Source organism: Podarcis erhardii (genome assembly GCF_964252035.2).
Source record: "Podarcis erhardii genome assembly, chromosome: 10".
Lineage (NCBI taxonomy): Eukaryota > Metazoa > Chordata > Lepidosauria > Squamata > Lacertidae > Podarcis > Podarcis erhardii.
Window position 1 is genome coordinate 72,683,402 of NC_138500.1, and position 24,849 is coordinate 72,708,250.

The following is a 24,849-nucleotide window of genomic DNA, read 5'->3' on the forward strand; positions in this document are numbered from 1 at the left end:
AATAAAATCTAGCCATTGAGAACACCTTGTCAAACTCCAGATGAAGATTGTCCAGTAGGCAACCACACCCACTCCATTTCCTACTAAGATCATGAGCCAGATTGGAAAAACTCAAGAATGTCTCTTCTAGCAACATATCACTGCAGTCCATTTAACTTTATTTTCCTTTAAAATAGGCATAATTTATACAACTGTTCACAATTACAGAAGGGTTGTAAATTCCCCCCTTGCTATTATCAATGTGTTACAATAACTGTGGTCTAAGCAATTAGAAAGTATGCATCCGTGTAATTCTAGCACTGTCTGGGAGGGATTCCCCCCCCCCAAGCTAAGGCTTATGTTTTGTAGAAATTGCAGCTAAACTGATTGATGGTAGAATACAGTCTGCAATATTGACTGAGTGAAATAGTCAGCAAAGTTCTTTGGTGCTGGAAAATATTTCATCTCAGACAATGGAGAGGTCACACATGCATGTATCATTCAACTCTGGATGACTCACAGCTGAATGTATAAAGTGGCTCAACTAAAACCCATTGGGTCTCCAGTGTGATGCAAGGTGAAATTAACATTCTCTCTGTAGTTTGATCTACATTCACAAATGCTGCTCCCTACTTACTGTTGGCCTCCAAAGCCCTGCTGAGACATTCTAAATCCCTCACAGGATGTGGGAGAACAAGGATGAGTGTGCTTTGGCACCACCACCACCCTCTCACAAGTTGAAGCTCCCACAAGTTTGAACTTCTGAAGCTTTACTTATTGTAGAGCTCGTCACATGAGTTAGAACCCTCAAGTCTTGGTAGAGAAAGCTCCCTGCTGCAGAAATGATTGCACCAACTCAAGAACAACAGGGACACAATTGGGGTGAGGGTACAGCTGGCACACTCGTTCTCATTCTACCTCATTCACAATACCTGAACAGGGCAAAAGTGGTAGATGCACGCTTCAACAAACCTGTAATACAAATTCCCCTTCCCCCAAATTTAAACTGAAAATAAGGATGTGCTGAGGGGATGCCGGTGGCGGTTCGAATCCCTGCAACGGCGTGAGCTCCCGTTGCTCGGTCCCTGCTCCTGCCTACCTAGATGTTTGAAAGCACGTCAAAGCGCAAGTGGATAAATAGGTACTGTTCCAGCAGAAGGTAAACGGCGTTTCCGGGTGCTGCTCTGGTTTTGCCAGAAGCGGCTTAGTCATGCTGGCCGCATGACGCAGAAAAACTGTCTGCAGATAAAAGCCGGCTCCCTCGGCCAGTAAAGCGAGATGAGCACCGCAACCCCAGAGTCATCTGCAACTGGATTTAACTGTCAAGGGTTCCTTTACCTTTTTAAGGATGTGCTGAACTCCCTCAGACATTTCTGATCTTAACCAATGAATACTCTTTAATATTATGCATTGGTTTATTTGCAAAAAATTATATGCTGTCTTTTAAGCCAGCTTTGCAAAGTGGTTTATTTTGCCAATGGCAAAATCCAACACATTGTCAATATGCTACAGCTGCCTGAAAAAGGTTCCTACAAGTGCAGCAAGGCCATGTTTTCCACCTCATACACCATATTTTTTGCTGTATAAGACTCACTTTTTCCCTCCTAAAAAGTAAGGGGAAATGTGTGTGCGTCTTATGGAGCGAATGCAGGCTGCACGGTTATCCCAGAAGCCAGAACAGCAAGAGGGATTGTTGCTTTCACTGTGCAGCGATCCCTCTTGCTGTTCTGGCTTCTGAGATTCAGAATATTTTTTTTCTTGTTTTCCTCCTCCAAAAACTAGGTGCGTCTTGTGGTCTGGTGTGTCTTACAGAGCGAAAAATATGGTACTTAAGCAAACCACAGGTGGGGAACTATGGCTCCATTGATCATTTCCTTTATGATAAGGTTACCAGATTTTTTTTCAATGAATCAGGGGACACTTTTCAACTTCCTACTAAATAGATGGATTTTGTCAGGGGACTGATTTGTAAATCTGGGGACTGTCCCCGGGAAATGGGGACGTCTGGTAACCTTATGAGCTGCAGCTATAGAGCTGCTCCATCTGGGTGGGTTACCACGTACATCTCAGTCATTATTACCAAATGACAGTATTTTTGAGCCCATATTATGGATGGATGGATGGATGGATGGATGGATGGATGGATGGATGGATATGAGAGAAAAAGAGGCAGAAGCAGACTGAGATTGTGGCAACCTAAAACCAACAGGTCTAAATTAGAGACTTGGTGGATCAGAGCACAGGCCTTCAAATAAAGTCTTACACCCAGGTGGCTTATCCCCACACTGAGACAAGTTGCTAGACCAAGGGAGACACAGTGAAAAAGGCTAGGATCAAGCACTGCACCAATGCAGGAAAGCTGTGTCCCATCATACCTGACCATCGACCATGACTGATAGGAGTTGGAGTCCCACAATGACATGCCTGGAGGGCCACAGATTCCCCACCTCTTCACTAGACCAAGGAAGACACAGCAGGAGGGTCAGCCTTTTTATTTGGAAGTAATTTATTGATATGAGTGAGTGTGGATAGTGGCATTGTAAGGTTTGCACATCAGGTGGACTTGGCTTTTGCAGACCGGCAGAGTTAGGAATTTCCTGTGTCTACCGAGAGATGGTAAAAGTTATTGTCTATCTTCCCAGTTGGTCCTACAGCCACCCACAGGGGAGTTGACGTGCACAGGATTGTATTACAAGTCTTCCAAAAGCAGAAGATTTGGATGGAAATTGGAAAGTCATTCCCATTCAAAACCAACTGCAGGCAAATCACACAAGCCACGAAATGTGGATGTCACACACTAGCTGTTTCTTAGGACATTTTACTTAGACCATCCAACGCGTGTTCCATATTTATAGACTTCTCAAATAATGCCACATGTCACATTACGTTCCTGTAAGCACATTCAGGAACAACTATTCTGGCTAGTGAACACACGTTCTGGTATTTCTCTGTTATCTTTATCTCTTCCAAATATGCTGTTATACTGTTTTCTGACAAGGATTCATAACAGATTTGCCTCTCTCTCTCTCTCTCTCTCTCTCTCTCTCTGTGTGTGTGTGTGTGTGTGCTGCTGTATTAATTCTTTTCAAGGCACCCCTCATTATCAGTCTTCACATGAAACTCATTGTATATTAAATCTACTAAGAAAAGGCAGTAAAAAGCAATTATACCTCTGCAATCACCACATTTTATTAACTGTCAATTACAGAGCAAACAGGTGGCCTATAAACCATTGTTAGTAAATTCTCCTTTCAAAAACCACTTACTCAACAATTTCCTACAGTAAATGCTACTTGAAGACATTTATTGAAGTGCAGAAAAAAATAAAAACAGGAAAACTGAAATTCTAATGGGTAAAGCAGTACAATCCAACAGATTATCAGTCCCCAGGCTACAGTAACCTACTTTCTTCTTCTTTTGCTATCATTTACTGGTCTGTAAAGTGAAGATATGAAGCTGTCTTAGACTACTACAACAGCCTTTTTTTGATCTGATGCCTTCCAGAGGTTTTGGACCACAGCTCCCATCAGCCTCAATCAGAATAGCCATGTGATGGTGAGGGGGGCTGATGGGAGATGTAAACCAAACATCTGGGGGGGCGCTAGGCTGGACAAGGCTGGCTTGGACTGAGTCAGATCATTGGTCTATGTCAGGCCCTTCAGATGTTTCGGACTACAACTCCCATCATCCCTAGCTAACAGGACCAGTGGTCAGGCATGATGGGCATTGTAGTCTCAAACATCTGGAGAGCCGAGTTTGCCTTTGCCTGGTCTATGTAGTTAGGGAGGCTTTATCTACTCTGTCTGACAGCAGCTCTTAAAGGCTTGGGGCAGCAGGGTGTGTCATTTTAGGGGGGATACTTAATGTTGGCAAATTTCTTCAAAATATTTTTGCTAGAAATATACTTTGGGGTGTGAGGAATCCAAATTTGTTATTATTATTGTGACAAGAGAACATTTAACTTGATAAATTTATTTTTGATGAAGTATATAAATTGCTTTTGGAAAACCAAAGAATTTTACTGAAAATGTCAGTTAATGCTAAATCAAATAAATAAATAAATAAATAAATGGCAAGCACTTGGAAATCATTATTAATGATTTTTATGCAATTTTACACACACCTTACTTACCAAGCAAAATTATATTAATTTAACCACAATATCTTTTGAATTCCCAAGTCACGTTACCATTTTTAGCATGCTCATATTATGGATAATATGGATAGATATAAAATATAGATTATGAAATAATATGCAGTTGAAAATGTTGACAATAGGACCCATTGAGGGGATGGGGGAAAGTCTCTGGATTCAGAGAAATCTCTTTATATGGATATGTATTTGGTATTGTTATAATTTTATATTTTTAAAATCAAAGAAAAACGATTTCAAAAAAAGAAAAAAGAAAAAATGAGCATGCTCTACTGAGGCAGAGATCCTTTTCCTCACCTGGTTACCTAAGTTCTGTTTGAACTGGATAACAGACATTGTATCTGGACACTTTTACCTGCAAAGCAGAGGCCCTCCTTCTGTGTTCCTGTAGTCTTTTAAAAAGCTAGTGCTAAACATTTTCCCCACTTGGATATTACAGTCTCTATGCAAGATTATAACATATAAAAAGGAGCAAGGCAGTACATGTCTTGCATAGACTGTAATATCTAAGTGGAGAAAATGTTTAGGAACTCAGGGACTGGCCTATTTGTGGGACTTTCTCTTTTCAAATGATAGAGGTGGGGGGAGTTTTATCTCCTAGGCAGGCCCCACTACAGGTACCTTAGAATGGCAAAGTCTTCTTGTGTTTCCACCAGGACCTTCTCTATACAGTGGTATCTCTGGTTGCGAACGGGATCTGTTCCGGAGGCCCATTTGCAACATGAGCAGAACGCAACCCGCAGTGGTGCGTCTGCACACACGCAGGTTGCAATTTGCAGCTTCTGTGCATGCTCATGACATCATTTTGCGCATCTGTGCAAGTGCGAGCGGCGAAGAGCAGTGAAACCCAGAAGTAACCCTTTCCGGTACTTTCAGGTTGCCGCGGGACGCAACCTGAAAAAACGTATCATGAAGCAAACGTAACATGAGGTATGGCTGTACTGACATTTCCCCCCCGCCTCACCTTTCCTCCAAATGCAGCTCAAGGTGGCTAAGGCTGGAGTACTAAAGGAGGGTAGTGATGAAAATGGAAGTCCATAGCCCATGGGGAGGCAACCTAAAGCCCAGGGACCGGATGTGGCCCAATCGCCTTCTCAATTCGGCCCGCGGACGGTCCAGGAATCAGCGTGTTTTTACATAAGTAGAACATGTCCTTTTATTTAAAATGCATCTCTGGGGTATTTGTGGGGCCTGCCTGGTGTTTTTACATAAGTAGAATGTGTGCTTTTATTTAAAGTGCATCTCTGGGTTATCTGTGGGGCATAGGAATTCATTCATTTCCCCCCAAAAAATATAGTCCGCCCCCCCACAAGGTCTGAGGGACAATGGACCGGCCCCCTGCTGAAAAAGTTTGCTGACCCCTGCATAGACCTTTAAGCTTTTCAGAGTGTTTCCACTTAAATGGGGGATGGAGGATGGGGTGGGACTGTCTGTGGATAACCCTGGTGACTAGGACCTGATATGTCACCAACACATCTCTTCCCCAAATTCCCAGAGAAACTTTGCAACAGTTTTTTAAAAATGTTAATTGCTTTTAATAATATATAAATGTATAGCAAATGTATACACCACTAAATTAATAAAAAACAAAGGGTGGGCAGCTCCCCTGAAGAATGAAGGGAAGGGCAAGATGGATGGTTTGCCCACCATAAAATTCACCATTACGTTCATGGAAAGTGAAAGATCAAGAACAACAACAAAGCCAAGTCTTTGCATCTAGTCTCATTGGGTGGATAGCAGAGTTGCCGAATAATTTTTATTTTATTCTATTAGAAATATTCAACCAATGAGAACATATATAGATGTTTATGGAAAATGAACAAGTCTCGGGGAGGCAGATAGCGGCTCCTATCTTGGAGATATCGGAGGCTGGTTTCTTTCCAGCCAAATCTTTAAAACATTCTCTCTTTCTTCAACCCTGAATATAAATCTGCTGACACCAGTTGTATTTAGGGAGAAAGCAAAGGCTTTATTAAAAGCATTCTGATCTTTCTATTGATTCCAGAAGATTCTTACTTTGCCTTTTTCTACTGCATTGCCATCCAATGTCCATTTCCTTTGTTTCAGGTTAAGTTATTATTTGCCTGAGTCAACAGATGAACAGATACCTATTTCTTCCTCTTCCTTTCATCAGCTTTGCATAATTCAAACGTCTCTACTAAAAACACTTGTCAAAAGTGGCACCATTTCCAACCTTCTAGCAGCAGAATACTTTATCCAAATCAAAACCTTATCTATTCAGAGGAAATTGAGCAATTTCTTTAGCTGGGATTCTCAGCATTTCTGGGAACTGTTAAATAAGATTTCTATGGAAATTGTAAGGGCCAAAACAATATTAATAACATTTCTGTGAAAGAACTGTTGAAATTTTGGACTTTTGTTGTGATGTCCCGTATGTCCTGACCACTGGAAGTCTGCAACTAATAACTTGCATTTGTGAAACTGACATCATAATTATAACTACGTATGTTTGTCATTTCTTTTATCAAATAGCATGGAGATTTTTTTTAATGCCTTCTCTTCTCCCCCATTTCCAATCCAGTAAGGGTGTGTGGTAAAATTCTCTATACCACTTCATAGGACATCAAGGTGATACTAAGTGCTAAGCTTAGTTGAAGCAGTGGGCAGGAATGCATTTGTCTCTTAAAGCGTGTTCTCCATAACAGAGAGCACGTGTTGCGGTTGGGGGAACAAGCCACCCTGCATGACTAGGCAGATTTGGGAGAACCCAAGCCTTTAAGTGGTTAAATTGGGTTGCTGGGGAGTTTTGATTGTTGACAATTTGGAGGAGGGGTCAGAGTTCTTAAATTGGGCATCCTCTTGGCCAGTTTGCATCGGATCACCCGCCCTCCCGCCCTTTAATGGGGGGGGGCGGTTTCTTGATCGCTTGACCTTGCTATGCCTATCATGGGGTCGTCTGCCTTGGAGCGGAGGCCTGGTAGGAATTTTGCCATCTGGCTGATTGGCTGGTGCCATTTGGTTTTTGCCTACTGCGTAGCAAATCTTGTAAGGTTGGCGGTTAGGCATTGGTTAAATTGGTTCTTGGAGGGGTAAGTGCCTACCCCTCCAAATGGTGCGGAAAGGGAATTCCGTTAAAGGAATCCAGGGGCTTGCCATTCTTTTCGTCCTTGTCCCTGGCATCGGACTTGGGCCGTGCAAGCCCCACAGGAACATGAGGGTGAGAAGTGAGGGACTGATGCCCAGCTTCATTTTCTCACCCAATACTTGTTTCCCACGCTGGCTTCCGTTGGTGTCCGGAAGGCCAGCTCTGTCCCTGAGGGCAAGGACAGATAGTCATAACCAATGCCTAAGCAACCACTCACATTTTTTGTATTTTGAATAAGTTGTGGCCAAAATTATGCCAAAAACCTTAAACAAAAAATTGATGTGTGAAGTGTGAATTTTTTGGGGGGTGGCATTGTGGGACTCAACACGCAGCATTATTAACTAGAGCCTTAACATCACACTGCACCACACCTTCCTGTGTAGAATTTCGGTTTTTAAACCTAAATTTAAAAAACCAACAATGCTGTACTTCTGTGCAACGTTGTCAGTTAAAAATGAGGAGCAGCCTCCATCTGTAAAAAGTAAGCTGGTTGAATCGGTCACAGTCTGAGCATGTCAAATACGCAGCTTGCCAGTAATTGCATAGGAAATTCCACTGGCTGGTTGTTTGCAAAAGAGACCCTTCATTGACAGTTAACAGATACCATTCTGAAGCAGGCTTGCTAAAATTCAATATTTACAGTATATGTTTTCAATAAACATCTGGAATGCAATTAGCCTTACAATAGGTTTTTCTGGTAGAATAGCTCCACAAATGCAATCTTGTACATTTATCTTTGACACTGAAATCCCAGGGCTCTCTTAATATTAATAAATTGCTAATGTTTACTTATTTGTCTCTTAATGTTATTAAATTGAGCTTATTCTCTAAACATGCAGGAGTTAATAGATATTTATTATATTATGGCAAGCAGGGCACACTCACAAAACTACTAGAGAAAAAAGGCTGTTTCATCTGCAGCCCTAAGTCATATAGAGTTTCTTCCTAAAGGAGTCTTAAAACAAGGTAAGTCTCTTGAATTGGATTGAAAAGAAACTTATTCCCCAAATGCAAAGAACTTCACAAAATGTCATTAAGTTTGCGTACAAAGTATGCCTTTTAAAATAAGAATATCAAGAAGAGAGGTAGGAATAGTGTAAAAAGGTAGACAATTTTGATTCAAAATTCACGTTCCCTTGAATAGTTATGACCTGGTTTTGATGGCCACTACTTGGCTATATTTCTGTAACCTTAGACTTGGTGTCTGCCATCAAAACCAAAACGCAGAATTCACCTGAGTTCCCAAACTATAAAGAAGGTACTGGGGAGATAAATTGGGACTTCAAGATTATGTCAAGGAGAGCCAATTTCTTTGTTCCTTCCTCTGCCTTTTGAAAGAAGAAGCTGTCAGCAATTCGTGTCAGCAAGTTGATGGAGATTCCATGCTTAGTGGAGTCTCTCACCCAGTCAGCCTCAGGGTAGCTGAAGTTCTCCATTGGTACATTTTCTGCAGGGCCGTCTTAAGCATATCCGGCGCTGTGGTGCAAAGATCCTTCCAGCACACACACACACCGTTTCCCAGAGTTGTCAACCTTTTCCCAAGCCTCTGCAGGGATTGCTCTCCTCCCACAGAGGCTTGGGAAGGAAGCTGCACACCCGCCAGCCATATGGTTAACGGGGCGCAGCTAGCGGATGTGCAGGGAAAGGGGAGGCTGCCGGCAAAGCCGCGCAGCTCCCTCACTCGCTTTGGTGCCCCTGAGAAGCTGGCATCCTGGCGCAATGCATCACTAAGCCCAATGGAAAAGACGGCTCTGATTTTCTGGCTTCCTTGAAACTTGTGAAGCAACGTACTGTATCTAGCTAACAAAAGCAGTTACAGCTCTGTTTTATGTGACCAGAGGGGAAGGGCCACAGCTCATTCGTAGATACTCTTCTGCTTTGCATGTGGAAGGTCTCTAGTTCAATCTCCAGCATCTCCCTGTGGGGCTGGGAGAGCCCCCTGCCTGGCACCCTGGACACCCATTGCCAGTTAGTGCAGACAATACTTTTCAGACCAGGGGTCTGACTCGGTCTAAGGCAGCTTCTAATGTCCCGGGCTGGTGGCAGCTGAATTAAATGCAAAGATTCATCAAGAACTTCATTCACAAGTCATTTAATTGAGGCAAAGGATGGTTCTAATCAATAAGCTGTTGGACACCTGAAGAAATGGAAACCATTGAAAACTAAAGCATAGGTGTGGAAAATGAATTGTGAGGATTTCTTCCCCTCTTCATCAAATTACTTACAAAATATATACAGTGGTACCTCGGGTTAAGTACTTAATTCGTTCAAGAGGTCCGTTCTTAACTTGAAACTGTTCTTAAACTGAAGCACCACTTTAGCTAATGGGACCTCCTGCTGCCGCCGGAGCACGATTTCTGTTCTCATCCTAAAGCAAAGTTCTTAACCTGAGGTAATATTTCTGGGTTAGCGGAGTCTGTAACTTGAAGCGTATGTAACCCGAAGTACCACTGTACTCACAAGTAATTTAACTGAGGCAAAAGGTGGTTCTAATAACTAAGTATAAAAGATATTGGTCAGCTGAAAAAACTGAAGCCATTTAAAACTAAAGCATAGATATTTCAGTGTGGAAAATGAATTGTGAGGATTTTCTCTCTCCTCATCATCTCACTTACAAATCCTCATCAAATCACATATTTATGCACACAAGAAAGTCAGTCCAAATGTCAGTCATTTTCCATATGTGAACTCAACCAGAAAGGTCAGACTGATATACAAGTATCTCTTTACCCTCAGTATCTGACTATTTTCAATGAAACATTGGCACCCTGTTAAGGTATTTGGCCTCTCCTGTTTACATCTGGCAAATGATAAGAATACCTCTCTTCTTCAGGGGAAAACCCAGAAAATTAAACAAACTGATTAGAGACAGTGTGGCCAAAACAAGCAGAGAAACAACGTATCTGTTGCTCTAAATAATAATAAAGACTCACTTTTTAAATACCGGGTCATGGAACTTAATAGACAGCAAAATGACCTCCAGAGAATGGGAGAGGTTTGCTGCAAGCAAGGTAACAAAAGTCAAGAAAACAAATAATAATCTGATTTGGAGAAAATAAAAGACAGGTTTTGGCAAGCAGGGTTGTGAACATTGGACTAACACTTGCATTTTTTACAACTAATTCAAACTGAGGGTGCGTAGAAGTTTGACTTCTTTCAGCTAACCATGGTTATTACTAACCAGTTTGTTAGTCTAAAACAGCATGAGACCACAATCCCAAGGTGATCTGCGAATTCACTCTTTGTATCTTCACCAATTCTGATTTTACAGCAGTGGTCATAGGCATAAGACTATGCAAATGTTTACATGTTCAGTTTCTAGGTAAAATGTGGGATAAATTCTCATCCAGTTTTGAGAAGCTTTCCTGTTCAACTGCCTGGAGGTGACCCTATCACAAGAGAGTAGCAATTACATGTCTGTTCTTGTAAATAATCAATAGAAATCATTTTCACATTTTCACTGGTCATAGAGCAATTTCCCCCCCTAACATCTTATACACAGGGCAATGCAGAGTTACAGTCACTTCCTACAGAACCATTAAACTAAACACATTGAATAACTAAAGCTGAGGAGGGAAACAAAATCACCTTTTAGTTCTTAAGCTTCTGAGACCCATTGCCAAAATTATTTCATATATCAGGATGGTTTTGAGTGCAGGAAATTAGTTGCAAAGTCTCAGCCCTGGCAGATGTTTTTGACTGTTCATTAGAACTGTCTCTTTTACACTTCTATTTTGTTTTTGTTTTTTCTTTTGAGGGGATATATTTAACAAAATCAAAATGTATATTTAATTTCTATATTACAAGTAGTTTCCCCTTGCATATATTAATAGAATGTTAAACAAAGGCTGTATATTAGCAAACAATTCCTTCCAACAATTTTTAAATGGGAAAAGGTGTGAAATCCAATGAGAATTTATAGAAATGCATTTGTAGAAATGCATACTTTAGAAGGCTGAGACACTTTCCCTAGCATATTAGATTTACAACACATGCCAAATCACGGTTTATTATTTACACTCTAGGATTTCTGATGCACATTCTAGAATATCTATGCCTGATGTTTAGAATCATAAATGTATTTTATTTGGTGTAGCTGTTGCTTGAAATAGTTTCTTGTTGATATCATAATGACAAAAAACATCAGAATTACTTTAAACTCTAACAGCAGATTGCCTGGTCTATTTGGGCTATCTGGTACCACATTAATTAGAGTTGGGGATTGTTGCTAACAGAGAATTCTATAGAAAACTCATGCAAGCAAAAGGAAAGGAATATAGCATACATAAGTAATGATGATTTGGAAAGGTCAAAATTACAGACAGAGGTATGTGTTCATTTCATTTCAATCATGTTTTTCACATGCTCCTTGACAGCCATTTATCTATATCTTTGTATTATTAAAATATTTGTTCATATTGTAGATCTATCATTTTATTCTATACATATTGGTGTGTATGGGGTTGTTTGGGGTGGCTTGGTACCTCTGGTGGCGGACACATGTGCTTCTTCAAGGGTAGTTTGTTGGGATTAATTGGGATTAAGGGATTTTCTCAGGACAGTGGATGGGGTGGGTGCTCTGTCCCGTTGGTGTGGCGGCATTCACCCTTCTTCTTCTAGGAAATGCTCTGTGGCAAGGGGGAGAAAAAATTGGGGGGTGTGTGTGAGGAGGGTCAGTTGGGAGAAGTGAACTGAAATTCGGCTTGATGTGGTCTGCGCTCTGTTACTGTTACCTTCAGTTACAAAGTCAAAATCTCCAGTTTAAGAGGGCACAGTGTTTACTAGTTCCCTGCAAAGGAAGCCAGTAAAATGGTCTAATTCTGTGCCAGAAAACATTCAGTTCCACATCCCTGTAAACAGTGTTCCGTGTGGTCTGGCAGCAGAGAATGATGGAGGGGAAGAAAGCCTATTTTTCAGCAGTGAGAGATGCCCATTTCTTTCATATTCAAATAATGAATCCTAATGATTAATGACTTTAGACAGCAAGGCAGTAATCCTGAAACAGGAGAGTGTGGTGCAGTGGTTTGAGAATTGGACGAGGATTGGACTTGGGAGACCAGGGTTCAAATCCCTGCTTAGCCATGAAGTTCTCTGGGTGACCTTGGAGTCAGTGACAGCCGCACACAGCCTACTTCACAGGGATGTTGTGAGGATAAAATGGGGGGGGGGGAGAGAATCTATCTATCTATCTATCTATCTATCTATCATCTATATCTATCATCTATCTATCTATCTATCTATCATCTATCTATCTATCTATCTATCTATCTATCTATCTATCTATCATCTATCTATCTATCTATCTATCTATCATCTATCTATCTATCTATCTATCTATCTATCTATCTATCTATCATCTATCCATATCCTGCTATTTCCCCCTTCCTCCTAACGTGAAAGCTAACTTAATCATCCTCCAATGTATACTGAATAAACCTGTGGTGCTTCTTTTTCTGAACTATTTCCAAACTTTTCGCTGTAAGAACATTTCACACTGTTGCCATTCACGTCCGAAGCATCAAAACATGGAATTACTTATCAAAGCTTCTTTGGGGAGAATCTTCACTCTTCCAAAGCTAATTCAACCCTTCCTTCCTCTGCTTCAGTTGCTGCAATTTATTTTTCCCATTCAGCTAAAACAATTCTTCTCTTAGTACCCGTGCGGCTAATAGCTATTAGTAGTTGGTAAATAGGTTGCTATTGACAAGTCACGATTTCTAATGGGCACCCGCTTTTATCAGTGCTTACTTCTCTTCACCTGGTGCTGATGACTAGGATTTCTGTAAGAAACTAAAAAAATAAATAAAGAGCAGACTGGTCTTCCCACTCATGTCCTACGTGAGCACACGCACTGGGAGATCTAGACCATGCCCACCAGCCCCACCTCTGCCTTCACACATGCACAGGCTCTGTACACGTGACGGACACTTGTAAAACATGGGTGAAGTCTCATGGACAGTTTGTATGCATGTGGGCACTTTTCAAAAGCAGTGAGAAACGAGCATAGGCAGGGCTAGCATGTAAAAAAAAACAACTTGTTCTCTCTATGCACAAGTAATATATGGCATATGGCTAATGGCAGGAGACCTCAAAATGTATTCGGTACTGCATGCATCTTTTTCCAACAATAAATCATACACAGCAGATTTCTCAAGGGTATATTATGAATATCCCCACAATTACGAGATGGAAACATTAGATGAACACAGATCGGTTTGATTAAATTGCTAGAAGTGTATTTCCTTCAGAATTCCAGTGACACTTTAAAGAGAAGTAGTCATTAGCAGAAAGAAATTACTTTATTTTAATTAAAGTAAAGCTTCGTAAACAATCCAAGCAATTGGAAAATGCATGAGCTCCAATGACAATAAATTTATAGGCTCAATTGACAAGACTTTGCTTTTGCTTTGTCTCCCTTATTGAACATCCATCCGTCTTTTTATGTTCAGCTTTGACAAAATTAAAAATGTTCATATCCATTTAAATAAATGAGGCTTCCTCATCACGAAGTTGAAAACCACCTTATTTAAAGGGAAATCAGTACATTAAGTTTGCAATTGTATTTCTTATCTGGGACCAATCTTCACTGAAGTCAATGGGACCTGCTTCTGAGTAAATAGGTACAGAATAGCACTGTTGATGTAGGTGGAAGGAATTTGTGAGACTACAGCTCCCATCATACCTTACCAATGGCTTTGTTGGCAGGGGCTGATGGGAACTGGAGGCCAATAACACCTGAAGGCCACAGGGGTCCCACCTATGTTCTGTGGTTTAGCTCTGTGTCTACGGTCACATATTGAGCCTGACCAGAGGTATGGTGATCAACCAAAAGAAACCAAATCATCACCCAAGAGCAAATTGATACATAAAAAGAATAAATCAGTAATGAAAAGAAAAACATTCAGGAATATTAGTAGGTATTATGATGACCCAACCCCAGAAGGCAATTTATATTATATCTGGCGTGGCAGCCCTGTCAAATAAAAAATACCAAACTGAAGCTAGTGACTCTGGAGGTATTCAGATGCCTTCTAAAGTGAAGCAGATCTTCCCCAAAGTGGTCTGAAGTTCAATGGGCTGGTCCCAGCTTCTAGATTCATTTATAGCTTTTAAATCATTGGGCCATCTGTGAAAACCACAAACCACTTAGAAGCCTATTCTGGCAATAAGCACTCCATATGAATAAATAAAGCATACCTTTCAGAGCTCACACTATCAGCTTTCAGAGGTTTTATTCCCAACCCAATTCCATGCTGTCTTCATGGCTGACCACTCTGTCTCAACTGACTTGTTGGGAGATAATAACGGATCCTCTGAAAACGGAATCCCACCTGCCAGCAAGCATCCAGGGACCTATGGGCTGGACCTCCCCACACACATGTTTTTGGAAGTGCATCCCCACTGCCAAAGTCGACAAAAGCAGTAGATCTGTTTAGCTGCATACATCACCCCACCATTCCTGACAAGGATCCAGTTGCCCCCAGATGGGGAAGGAAGTGGGGAAGGGCTGTTATGCAGCCATTTTTAGAAGTGCAGCTCCTAATCCCTAATCCTGTGTGTCAGTGCATCTGGCTGTAAACCAGAAGATTGGTGGTTCGAGCCCACCCAGGGACGGCTGTGGACAGGATTCCTGCATTGCAGGGGTTGGGCTAGAGGGCCCTTGCAGTCCCTTTCAACTCTATGATTCTATTATTCTCTTCCCAGGAAAGCAAATGTAAATTTCTTCATTCACTTGCATGTGAAAAATGGCTGGGGGGGGGGGAGTGGTTCGGCCTTCACACAGCCATTCTTCAGGGGCATGCAGTCTTTATTTTCCCATTGGCTTGCCTAGGAAGGAAGATGTCTGAAGCTTTGGGAAACCAAGGCCAGGCTCTTGCTCGGATCTGCCTCAAAGCAAAGCTGGCCCAAAGCAGGCTGAAGTAAAGCAGCCCCCATCCAAAGCAACCCCCCCCTGTATCTATGGGATCCAGCAGCAGCCCTAACATTCCCTTCACTGTGTCCAGAACAATGGCACAGAACTGGTGTGAGGCTCTTAATCACTCTATCTAACCATTACCACATGAACTGTTCAATTGCCATTCTTATTCATAACTCTTTCTCCATTTCCAGGAATCTTAGGTGCATTAGTTAGTCTAATTAAAAGGCAAGCCAACAAATGAAATCACCCTGCCCTCCCCGCGGTGCTCCATAAACCTGTATTTAAAAGAGTGCCAAATGATTTATCTCATCAGAAATCATCAGAGAGAACTATTAAGGAGGGACGTTCCTGCTTCTAGCTGAAGTCATCCGGAAAGCTGACAGCTGAAATAAAAATTATTCAGCGTGACAAATCATTGAGCAAGATCCAGCCACAGTTAACACTCTGATGCCCCATTGACTTCTAAGGGTTTAACTCTCTTCCACTAAAATCCAGTGGACTCTGAGGCCTTGTACACATGAACGTTCACTCAGCTGCTGGTGTCTGAAGTGACACATGGCATTAACTACAATCCATCTATATCAAGGGTCAACAAGGTTTACCTTGCCTGGGCCGGTTCACTCCAGCAGAGATCCCTCCATGTGTGATTTCCAGCGCCTGTGCAGATGCAATTTCCGGCATCTGTGCATGCGCGTGCACAATTCTGGTGCCTGTGCAGATGCAATTTCTGGCATCTGCGTCTGCACAGACGCGATTTCCGGCACTGCGGAAGTTGCTTGTGTCGCGTGTCGTGCTGTGCCAGTTTAGCGTGGTGCGTGGGGACTCACCGAGCGGGCGGCTCGGTTTGGGGGCGGCTCGTGGGCTGGTTAACCGGCTCCTGTGCACCGCTTGTGGCCCATGGGCCCTAGGTTGCCTACCCCTGATCTATATCCTATAGCTTCTTGAGAAATGCTCCTGTGTGATGTGTTTTCCCTCAGGCCAGCTTACATCCAATCTGAAAACACAGGCCTCAGTTAAGCTGAGGTGTGTACAGTTTAGATAGCCATTGTGCAAATGAAGAGGAGTTTAGGGTGGGAGGGGAAAACAAATCAGGTAATGCATATTGGGTGAAGATAACCTCACAACATTTTAAGCTCCTCATGTGTCCATAGCATGAAACACATGACTGGATCATGCAGTTTAACTTACAATACTCTCTCACACATTATTATCCACAATAAGCAAGTTTCAGATAAGGTTTAAACTTGGACTGCTTAGGTAAGTTTAGAACCATCAACAAGAATGGTTGCCAAATCCTGCAAATCATGCACCAACCTTCTAACTCCAAAAGTTAACAAAAACAGAGTTGTTATCCAACATTCAATAAATATCTTTGTCTTTCAGCTCAAGGAACAAGAGGTTCACTGCTGCTCTTGGCTTAATATGGGCCTTCCCGTACTTTATAGTGGAATAGTTGCTAGTGGGTTCTCTTCCAGATTTTATGACATGTTGCTACACGATATCAGCACCATATAAGCTAGTATTCTAGAATAATGTACTTAAATGTACTAAATGTATTAAAAAGCCCACTTTGTTTTTTCCCCTGATGTTTGTGAAAGATCAGTTGTGGATCCTCAATATTTTCATTTGTGAGGCATGTGTACAAACATTGCTAGCTTCTTTGTAACCGCCACCTGAACTGCTATCAGTCAAGCACAGGTAATGCTATGTTATACTACCCTAGTATGGTAGAGAACAGTTTCCTATGTGTTAAGTTGTGGGTTGACATAGCCGACGACACAGCGATTTCTCCAACTAGCTCTTTATTTCGTAAGCTGGAATAGAACTGACTGCAAACAGCTCAGCCGGCCTGCTTTTATAGGCAGCCGGCTGTCAACATTGTAACAACAACAGCCCAGAGTTCCCGCCTAAAATAACTGACGCGGACCTGAGGGAAAACTATCTACAGACCTGAGGGAAAACTATATACAGTATCCCCCTGCTGGCCCAGGGTGAAACTTCACTACATAACACCCCTCCCCACCGAGATAAGGCGTTAGTTACAATCGTAATGGTTTCCTTATATACAGCACTACGCGTAATGGTTCAATTAGGCACAAAAGCATATTGGTTACATTTCCCATACTTAGACCAACAGTGATACATGTCCAACAACATAGTCCTTTAAATAAGTTGGGCGCTTGGGAACTCTGCCAGACCGCCGGGGACTGGTAGCCAAGTCCGGAGGGCCACACAGTTCTTGCTGAGGCTGTGGTGCGACCCTAGGTGGCGTTGGAACCAACTCCCCTGGATCCGCTGCTGTGGGTGGAGCCTCCGCAAGTGGAGTGGTCTGAGTCTGTGGTAAGTCTGGCAGACCCTCTGAAGCGGCTCGGTTTGGCTCCACGCTGGCAGTTTGCGAGGGAGGTGTAGGTGGGGCCTCGCCATCTGTACGTGTCTCTTCTGGAGCCGCAAGCGCAGTTGGGGGCACCTCGGTAGTGTCCAAGTCCCCAACCCTGCGCCTAAGCTGGTCTATGTGCCGTCGCCACAAGCGTCCGTCTTCGAGTGCCACCTGGTACGAGCGAGGTCCAGTGACTCCCACTACTGTGGCTGGCACCCAAGGAATGTCCCCCACATAGTTCCGGGCAAAGACCTGGTTTCCTGGGACAAATGACCGTGGCGCGTTGGCACAGCCTGGGGGTTCAGCCACGGCAAAGTCCGGGTGTAGCCGGTCGAGTGGTGACCTGAGGCGGCGGCCCATAAGCAGTTCAGCAGGACTCCTCCCTGTGGCCGCATGAGGGGTGATGTGTTGCACGAACAAGTATTCGGTGACCCGCTCATGCCAGTCTCCCCGGTCCAGGCGCGCCAGTGCCTCTTTTGTCGAGCGCACCATTCTTTCCGCTTGCCCGTTGCTGGATGGATGAAAGGGTGCCGTTAGGGCATGGCGGATGCCCAGTCCCAAAAGATACCGCTCAAACGTGCCTGACGTGAACTGTGGTCCGTTGTCAGAGACAAGGACATCAGGACACCCATGCGTTGCAAACAGGCCTCGCAGCACCCGGATGACAGCTTCAGTAGTGGTGGAGGGCATCAGGGCGACCTCCAGCCATTTGGAATAGGCGTCCACCACTACCATAAAGGTCCGGCCGTGAAAGGGGCCAGCCAGATCAATGTGCACCCTCGACCAGGGTGTCTTTGGCGTCTCCCAGGTGTGTCCCTTAGCTGCCGGTGGTGCAGGCCTCGACTCTTGGCACGCTTGACAGGCGGACACCCAGGCAGTGATGGCATCGTCCATATTAGGCCACCAGACGTAACACCGAGCCAACGCCTTCATTTTGACAATTCCCGGGTGGCCAACGTGCAGAGCCTCCAGGACGCGCTGACGGAGTCCCTGGGGAATCACGACGCGGTCTCCCCACAGCAGACAGCCGCGATGAGCTGAGAGTTCATGTTGTCTGGTTGCGAAGGGCTGGAACTCTGATGCAAAAGGCCCTTGTGGCCACCCCCTCCACACCCAGTTGAGCACCCGGCTGATGGTGCGATCCTGGGCAGACGCGGAGGCCACAGTGGCAGCTGATACAGGCGCTGCCGGAAGATCCTCAATCAGAAGGAGCGATGAAGCTGGAGCCGGGTCTTCCACAAATGCTGGAAGAGGGCAACGGCTGAGGGCGTCGGCATGGCCCATCGATTTCCCCGGGCGATGGATGAGCCGGTAGTGGTAGGCAGCCAGGAAAACAGTCCATCGCAGCATGCGTGGCGAGAGGACCGGTGGAGTTGGACGATCACCGGCGAGGAGGCCCAGGAGTGGTTTGTGGTCAGTGATGAGGTCAAAAGTCCTGCCATAGAGGTATTCATGGAACCTCTTCACTCCAGCCACAAGTGCCAATGCCTCCTTGTCGAGCTGGCTGTAATTCCGTTCCGTCAGAGATAGTGTCCTGGAAAAGTAGGCGAGTGGTGCTTCTCTTCCATCTGGAAAACGGTGACTAAGGACAGCACCGATGCCAAAAGGTGAGGCGTCGCAGGCAAGGACCAGCGGCCTGGATTCACTGTACTGTACCAGCACACTGTCTGATGAAAGGAGAGCCTTAACCGCGTTGAAGGCCGCCGTCTCCCGATGACCCCAGGCCCAAGGCGTCTTTGTACTAAGGAGTCGGTGAAGAGGCTCAGCCACTGTGGCTTTGTGGGGCAGGAACATGTTATAAAAGTTCAGCAGCCCCAGGAACGCCTGCAACTCCGTCTTGTTCTTTGGGGTGGGGGCCTGCTGGATAGCGCGGATCTTGGATGTGGTCGGGTGAAGGCCGGAGGCATCGATAAGATAGCCCAGGAACTCTACCTGTGGAACGGCGATCTGGCACTTCTCCCTCTTTACCTTGAGCCCGGCCTCTTGGAACCTGGTCAGCACGGCACGGAGGCGCTCGAACAGCTGCTGGTGTGAGTCTGCAGACACCAAGACGTCATCAAAATATGGTACCACGCCCGGAAGCCCTTGCAGGAGACGCTCCATAAGGCTTTGGAAGATGCCAGGAGCCACACTCACCCCGAACTGCAACCGGCGGCAACGGAATGCCCCCCGGTGGGTGACGATCGTCTGGGCTTCAGCAGTGGCATCATCGACTGGCAGTTGTTGATAGGCTTGGGCAAGGTCCAGCTTAGCGAAGACCTTACCCTCACCCAGGGAATGCAGCAGGTGTTGGACAACAGGAACCGGATAAGCGTGCTGCTGAAGTGCCTTGTTGATCGTGCACTTGTAGTCAGCGCAGATTCTCACCGACCCATCTGGCTTGACAGGCGTGACGATGGGGGTTTCCCACTTGGCGTGGTCAACCGGCTCCAAAACTCCTTGGGCGATCAGTTTGTCCAGTTGTTCGTCCACCTTAGCCTTGAGAGCAAAGGGAACCCGGCGTGGCTTTAGCTTGATGGGGGCGACTTGTGGATCAAGGCTAAAGGAGATGGGCGTACCTGTATATTGCCCCAAGGTGCCGTCAAAAACCTCGGCAAAGTCTTTGACCAGACCCTCAGTCTCTGCGTTAGAGATGCAGTTGATGCCGGTGACTTCCAGGCCGAGGGCATCAAACCAGTCTAGCCCTAGGAGGCTTGGCCGCTGACCTTCGACCACCACCAACCGGAGCAGGCCCGAAAAATCCTTGAAGGCAATCCGGAACCGGCCAACGCCTACCACGGGAATGTCGTTTCCCTGGTAGTCTCTCAGGTGTACGCGGTGAGAGTCGAGTTGCCTTTTGGACACTCTGGGTACCAGTCTTTTGATGGTGCTCCACGACACGATGGACAGGGCAGACCCGGTGTCGATCTCCATGTCACATGGAGCTCCTTCAATGAGCACCGTGACGTTCAGCTTGCGTCGCGTAGGCGAGTCGGTTTGGCCAATCGTGGTTCCAGACGGGCAGCGGCAGTTGGTGAGAGCGAAACAACTTTCCTTGGCAGACTGGAGGGAAGGCTTGGACTTGCGAGTCGATGAAGGGGGGGTGTCAGACGGAGCCGATCGGCAGACCTTAGCGATGTGGCCCCTTCTGGAACACTTCCTACAGATGGCGTCTCTGAATCGACACTTGGCACGGGAATGGTTGCCTCCGCAGCCGGCACATTCCGGTTGGCCCTTGGACTTCTGTTGGAACTTCCTGTGCTCCCGCTTTGTCTGGTGCACGTCATCACCTTCACTGGAGGATGCCTCATCACTGCTGGCCTCTTCATGATGCACCGGAACTGGCTCCCTAGCAAGACGCGGGCTGCTGCACTTGCGGATCTCCTGGGCGGAGCGTTCAGCAGCTTCTGAGGCCACAGCCTCCTCAATGGCTTTCTGCAGCGTGAGGTCTGGCTTGGCGAGGAGACGCCGTTGCAGATGGATGTCCCGGACCCCGCAGACGATTCGATCCATCAGGGCATCGTCTAAGTCTCGGAACTCACAGTGCATTGCAGCCTGTCGCAGGGCGGTGGTGTAGTTGTTGATTGACTCCCCCTCTGCCTGGTTCCGGTGGTAGAACGCATGGCGGGCAGCAATCTTGGACGGCTTTGGTGCGTAGTGGTTGCGGAGCTTCTCTTGGATTGTGTCCCATGGTGTTGCCTGGACTGCTTCGGGCGCAACCAATGCTCGGGCCGTCTCAAACACCTCAGGCCCACAGAGGCTGAGGAATAGGCCCCGCTTCCGATCCTTTGATACTGCTGTCAGCTCGTTGGCTTGGAGGTAGCAGTCGAACCGAGCGAGGTAGGAATCCCATGATTCAGAGGCTGGCGCAAACGGCGGTAGAGGCACAAGTGAAGCCATGATTCCGATGCCGGCGTGAAGGGCGATGGATGGAACACAGTGCTCTAGCCAGAACAGTCAGCTCTGAATTGGTTCTGTCCAGTGATTTCGCTCAGTGATTTCGCTCTGTGATTCAGCTCAGTGATTCAGCTCAGTTCAGAGGCTGGCCGCATCTGGCTGTGCTCTGATGTCCATCAATCCCATCCTCGTCGCCAGTGTTAAGTTGTGGGTTGACATAGCCGACGACACAGCGATTTCTCCAACTAGCTCTTTATTTCGTAAGCTGGAATAGAACTGACTGCAAACAGCTCAGCCGGCCTGCTTTTATAGGCAGCCGGCTGTCAACATTGTAACAACAACAGCCCAGAGTTCCCGCCTAAAATAACTGACGCGGACCTGAGGGAAAACTATCTACAGACCTGAGGGAAAACTATATACAGTATCCCCCTGCTGGCCCAGGGTGAAACTTCACTACATAACACTATGCTTTCTCCAGTTCCTCAAATCCAGGTTTTACAGCATCTTGAACTTTGTGGCTGTTACCTTCTCAGAGCAGCTCTTTTATGTAATGTGTGAATAATGAGTAATGTGTGAATAGACTGCTAGATTATCTACCATGGTGTGTGGCGGTCTTAACCATCACTGCAAATTGCAGGTGGTGGTGATACTCATCTAAAGTGGACCAGCACCTTCTGTGTGTTATGTAACCATGCAGTCTATGCTGTGGGTGGACGGACCAGCCTCATTCCATCCAGTTTTGGTCTCACTGGTGCTCAACCATAAATCCAATTTTGAAAGAATGCACAAAAAGTATGCATCTAAAGAGCAAACATTATTGACATAAAATGGGCACTTTTCAATGCATTTGTCTGTATACAAGTCATCTTGTATGACACACACACACACACACACACACACACACACATTTGTGTGTCTACTTTTTGTTTGCCAAGACTGCACTGAAAAATCCAGAGAAGTGTACAATTCCAACTGGAAGTTGAATTCCAGTCCACAAGCAAGTTTGGGGCAAAGCCTATAGGGACCATGATGACAACAAATGGATGCAAAATACAGAAAAACAACAGAGGCAACCAGCCCCACCCACCAAATATACAAGGTTGCATTTATAGACAGTAGCAGCACCCTCACACATAGAATCACAGTTGGAAAGGCCCCAGGCTCATCTAGTCCAACCTCCTGCAGTGCGGGAATCTCCTGGTGTTCTCTCTCCAAACTTCAGCTCACATCGAAAGGTGGGGACAAGATTACAAACTCCCCACCCCTACAACTCTCTGCTCTCCCCAGAAGCATCCACAATCACTCCTTCCCGGTGTCCATAAAGGAAAAAGGATTGGGGGTTCCCTCTGTGCTTCCCAGAAGTATGATCTGCAATGCCACTTCTTTGACATTCATGAACACAAAAAATCATTGATATAAACCAAATATGAAAATGCTGGCTGGAAATATTCAGAAGTCCTCTCTGTTTCGGTTCTCACATTACAGTATGTGGGGATAACGCAAAGACTGATAAAACGGTTCCAGTGTAAACAGCCTTCTGAGTTGCCCCTTCAGAAATATGACTGTTGAAAGTGAAATAATCAAGATTTTGAAAACCAGATTAATAACCTGCAGGACTTGGAAGGGTTTTCTAGGCAAGATTTAACTATGCTGCCATGTCCAAGCCATAAGAAGATATGAATCTTGAGTTTCCAAAGCAGGGAATGGTTCTTTAGTATAAGCAGTGTAGTGTATATGTTTATTGGGTTAAAGCTTGGTTAAATAACTTTCATAAGCCTCAAGAATTAAGGACTAATAAAAATTAGTTACTTGTAGTCAGCATGCAGCCAAGTGGACAGTAAAGTGTTTACGGTATACTTTATGGCGGACAGCCATGGCTGGCTTGAAACCAGCTTCTCTATACATCAATAAGCTGCAATTACATTTATTGCCTTATAAAGATGTATTCTTGTGTTTATTCTGAAAAGCTGAGAGCATAAGTACTATTGAAAGGCCTTTTTAAAAAAGCACATTGACCTCACAACCACCACCACCAATTCTGTGGCTTTAAGGCAGGCTGGGGAGAACCAAGATTAACAAGGTATACTGCAGGCAACTTTTAATTCCGTGGGCACTTGGAGGATGACTTTCAAGTCTTAAAATTTGAATAATATCAAATTGTGGACCCTGGAGCTGATCTGCAGGAAATGAAAGCAGGTTTGCGTGATGTGATGCCTTTAAGTCTGTGAACGAAAGACTTTGGCAAACATGAAATATAGCACAAGCAACTCTACAACTGCTCTGAAACATCTCACTTTATAGTGGGGAGCCAAGCGCCATGTTTGTATCAGCATTCATATGGAGCTTTGGTGTGATCAAAGTGTTTCATATTCACCTTTTGTCTGGGCATTTCCCAGCCTTTACCGCTGGGCCCTGAAATCTATATATTATTATGAATTTGGCGGGAAGGCAGTTAGCTGTATGCAAGATACGTCTAACTGCTGGATTGAGCAAGTGTTAAAATATAAGCCAGGCTAGATTTCTGTGTTGAGGTGATCGTCTGGTGATGGGCTTTTAAGGGAAACAAAGGGAATGGTCTCTGTGTGAGATGGCAAATGGGTAGGGCCCCTCCCCCAGCTCACAGTTAGTTAGAAGGACAAAGCCTGTGTTCAGTTGCAGTGATGTGGGCTAGAAGCCAAGCAGTAAGCATAGAGAGACTGCCATGCCAGATCTCCACTTGAATCCAAGGCTGTGGCTATGGGAGAAGCAAGACACTTTCTGGGTGTTAATGCTATAAACCCCTCCATAATACTCAGGTTGTAAAGGTAAAGGACCCCTGACAGTTAAGTCCAGTCGCAGACGACTCTGGGATTGCGGTGCTCATCTCGCTTTACTGACCAAGGGAGCCAACATTTGTCCGCAGACAGTTTTTCCTGGTCATGGGGCCAGCATGACTAAGCTGCTTCTTCAGGTTGTATATGTGTGTAAATAAACCATATAGCCTAAAGACACCACAATCTTTGCTGTGCCTCAGAGCATCAACCCTGGGTAATAGCCTGGAAGCCCTAGAATTTTGCAACACTTGGAGATTGGGGTGGCATGCAACAATATATTTTTTAACTGTTGCCCGATATACAGTGGTACCTCTGGTTACGTACTTATGTAATTCGTTCTGGAGGTCCGTTCTTAACCTGAAACTGTTCTTAACCTGAAGCACCACTTTAGCTAATGGGGCCTCCCGCTGCTGCCGCACGATTTCTGTTCTCATCTTGAAGCAAAGTTCTTAACCCAAGGTACTATTTCTGGGTTAGCAGAATCTGTAACCTGAAGCATATGTAACCTGAACCGTATGTAACCCAAGGTTCCACTGTATGTCTGTATCATCATACATTTTACAGTAACTTTTATATTAGGGGTGGGTTAATACTTCTGGCTGGTGGAGCACATCATTATCTCTCCAC

General features: G+C 44.9%; 1 long non-coding RNA gene across 1 annotated transcript in view; it reads right to left on the reverse strand.

Moving 5' to 3' along the window:
* Nucleotides 1–14,589, reverse strand: part of LOC309351504 — a 35,078-nt gene extending 20,489 nt beyond the window's left edge. The window contains exon 1 of the long non-coding RNA XR_014160872.1: nt 14,436–14,589. This is a non-coding gene — a long non-coding RNA (uncharacterized lncRNA). The remainder of the gene's footprint in view (nt 1–14,435) is intronic.
* Nucleotides 14,590–24,849: the final 10,260 nt, after the last annotated feature.